Raw genomic sequence first — 3,837 nt, forward strand, 5'->3', positions numbered from 1 at the left:
GTGGCTTCTCTTGTTGGGGAGCACAGGCTCTAGGAGCACAGGCTTCAGTAGTTGTGGCATGCAGACTCAGTAGCTGTGGCTTGCGGGCTCTAGAACGCAGGCTCAGTAGTTGTGGCACATGGGCTTAGTTGCTCTGCGGCATGTAAGATCTTCCTGGACAAGAGCTTGAACCCGTGTCCCCTGCATTGGCAGGCAGATTCCTAACCACTGCACCACCAGGGAAGTCCTATTTCATTCTTTTTATGGCTGAGTAATATTCCATTGTCTGTGTATGTTTGTGTGTATGTATGTATGTATATATTTATATGTGTATATGTGTGTGTGTGTGTATACACACACACACACATATACACATATAAATATATACAGGAGTGGGATTGCAGGAGTGGGATTGCAGAATCATATGGTAGCTCTATTTTTAGTTTTCTAAGGAACCTCCATACTGTTCTCCATAGTGGCTGTAGCAATTTATATTCCCACCAGCATGTGCTTGTGCTTACACCTTGGAATTTCTAAGCCATTAGATATGAAGTGCGGCCTGGTCATACATATTTTCAGTAAGCATTCTAGATGGTTCTGAAAAAGCTGGTCCATTTCTGCACCACTCTGTGGTACGGGTCCCTTTCCTGTGCTTGCATCTGTTCTGCTGTGGGCCCATCATGGCAGATAGTTGAGCCAATTCTGTTAACTATTGGGGAATACATTGTTTTGAGGCAGCTCTAATGGGTTTAACTGACACTCTTCTTCAGTATTATCTTGCTTTCTCTTCTTATTGCTCTCTTGCTGATGAGGTCCAGTTTATCAGGATTGTTGTTTTTTTTTTAATTTATTTTTTTATACAGCAGGTTCTTATTAGTTATCTATTTTATACATATTAATGTATACATGTCAATTCCAATCTCCCATTTCATCCCACCACCACCACCCCCACCCCCGCCACTTTCCCCCGTTTGAGTCCATACTTTTGTTCTCTACATCTGTGTCTCTATTTCTGCCTTGCGAACCGGTGCATCTGTACCATTTTTCTAGATTCCACATATATGCGTTAATATACGATATTTGTTTTTCTCTTTCTGACTTACTACACTCTGTATGACAGACTCTAGGTCCATCCATGTCTCTACAAATGACCCAATTTCGTTCATTTTTATGGCTGAGTAATATTCCATTGTATATATGTACCACATCGTCTTTATCCATTTGTCGGTCGATGGGCATTTAGGTTGCTTCCATGACCTGGCTATTGTAAATAGTGCTGCAGTGAACATTGGTGTGCATGTATCTTTTTGAATTATAGTTTTCTCTGGGTATATGCCCAGTAGTGGGATTGCTGGGTCGTATGATAGTTTTATTTTTAGTTTTTTAAGGAACCTCCATACTGTTCTCCATAGTGGCTGTATCAATTTACATTGCCACCAACAGTGCAAGAGGGTTCCCTTTTCTCCATACCCTCTCCAGCATTTGTTGTTTGTAGATTTTCTGATGATGCCCGTTCTGACTGGTGTGAGGTGATATCTCACTCTAGTTTTGATTTGCATTTCTCTAATAATTAATGATGTTGAGCATCTTTTCATGTGCTTCTTGGCCATCTGTATGTCTTCTTTGGAGAAATGTCTGTTTAGGTCTTGTGCCCATTTTTTGATTGGGTTGTTTGTTTTTTTTGTATTGAGCTGCATGAGCTGTTTATATATTTTGGAGATTAATCCTTTGTCCATTGATTCATTTGCAAATATTTTCTCCCATTCTGAGGGTTGTCTTTTCATCTTGTTTATAGTTTCCTTTGCTTTGCAAAAGCTTTTAAGTTTCATTAGGTACCATTTGTTTATTTTTGTTTTTTTTTTCTGTTACTCTAAGAGGTGGGTCAAAAAAGATCTTGCTGTGAATTATGTCAAAGAGTGTTCTTCCTACGTTTTCCTCTAAGAGTTTTATAGTGTCCGGTCTTACATTTAGGTCTTTAATCCATTCTGAGTTTATTTTTGTGTATGGTGTTAGGGAGTGTTCTAATTTCATTCTTTTCCATGTAACTGTTCAGTTTTCCCAGCACCACTTATTGAAGAGGCTGTCTTTTCCCCATTGTATATCCTTGCCTCCTTTGTCATAGATTAGTTGACCATAGGTGCGTGGGTTTATCTCTGGGGTTTCTCTCCTGTTCCATTGATCTGTATTTCTGTTTCTGTGCCAGTACCATGTTGTCTTGACTACTGTAGCTTTGTAGTATAGTTTGAAGTCAGGGAGTCTGAGTCCTCCAGCTCTGCTTTTTTCCCTCGAGATTGCTTTGGTTATCGGGGTCTTTTGTGTTTCCATACAAATTTTAATATTTTTTGTTCTATTTCTGTAAAAAATGTCATTGGTAATTTGATAGGGATTGCATTGAATCTGTTGATTGCTTTGGGTAGTATAGTCATTTTCACAATGTTGATTCTTCCAATCCAAGAACATGGTATATCTCTCCATCTGTTTGTGTCATCTTTGATTTCTTTCATCAGTGTCTTGTAGTTTACTGAGTACAGGTCTTTTACCTCCTTGGGTAGGTTTATTCCTAGGTATTTTATTCTTTTTGTTGCAGTGGTGAATAGGATTGTTTCCTTAATTTCTCTTTCTGATCTTTTGTTGTTAGTGTATAGGAATGCAAGAGACTTCTGTGCATTAATTTAGTATCCTGCAACTGTACCAAATTCTTTGATTAGCTCTAGTAGTTTTCTGGTGGTGTCTTTACGTTTCTCTATGTATAGTATCATGTCATCCACAAACAGTGACAGCTTTACTTCTTCTTTTCCAATTTGTATTCCTTTTATTTCTTTTTCTTCTTTGATTGCCATGGTTAGGACTTCCAAAACTATGTTGAATAAGAGTGGCGAGAGTGGACATCCTTGTCTTGTTCCTGATCTTAGAGGAAATGCTTTCATTTTTTCACCATTGAGAATGATGTTGGCTGTGGGTTTGTCGTATATGGCCTTTATTAATGTGAGGTAGCTTCCCTCTATGCCCACTCTCTGGAGAGTTTTTATCATAAATAGGTGTTGAATTTTGTCAAAAGCTTTTTCTGCATCTATTGAGATGATCATATGGTTTTTCTCCTTCAATTTGTTAATATGGTGTATCACATTGATTGATTTGCGTATATTGAAGAATCCTTGCATCCCTGGGATAAATCCCACTTGATCATGGTGTATGATCCTTTTAATGTGCTGTTGGATTCTGTTTGCTACTATTTTGTTGAGGATTTTTGCATCTATATTCATCAGTGATATTGGTCTGTAATTTTCTTTTTTTGTATTTCTCTTGTTTTGGTATCAGGGTGATGGTGGCCTCATAGAATGAGTTTGAGAGTGTTCCTTCTTCTGCAGTTTTTTAGAGGAGTTTGAGAAGAATCTGTGTTAGCTCTTCTCTAAATGTTTGCTAGAACTCACCTGTGAAGCCATCTGGTCCTGGACTTTTGTTTGTTGGAAGATTTTTAATCACAGTGTCAGTTTCATGACTTGTGATTGGTCTGTTCATATTTTCTGTTTCTTCCTGGTTCAGTGTTGGAAGGTTATACCTTTCTAAGAATTTGTCCATTTCTTCCAGGTTGTCCATTTTATTGGCATAGAGTTGCTTGTAATAGTCTCTTATGATGCTTTGTATTTCTGCAGTGTCCGTTGTAACTTCTCCTTTTTCATTTCTAATTTTATTGATTTGAGTACTCTCCCTCTTTTTCTTTTTATTATTGTTTTTTAATTTATTTATTTTTGGCTGCATTGGGTCTTTGTTGCTATGTGCAGGCTTTCTCTAGTTGCGGCAAGTGGGGGCTTCTCTTCGTTGCGGTGCGTGGGCTTCTGTTCGTTGCGGTGCGTGGGC

At 38.3% G+C, this 3,837-nt stretch overlaps 1 protein-coding gene across 5 annotated transcripts in view; it reads left to right on the plus strand.

Annotated features, from left to right (window-relative positions):
- The window catches only part of DYM (dymeclin), a 387,454-nt gene that overhangs the window by 113,280 nt on the left and 270,337 nt on the right, over nucleotides 1-3,837 (plus strand). The gene's annotated exons all lie outside the window — the stretch shown is intronic.

Source organism: Balaenoptera physalus (genome assembly GCF_965194825.1).
Source record: "Balaenoptera physalus genome assembly, chromosome: 12".
NCBI classification, from domain to species: Eukaryota; Metazoa; Chordata; class Mammalia; order Artiodactyla; family Balaenopteridae; genus Balaenoptera; species Balaenoptera physalus.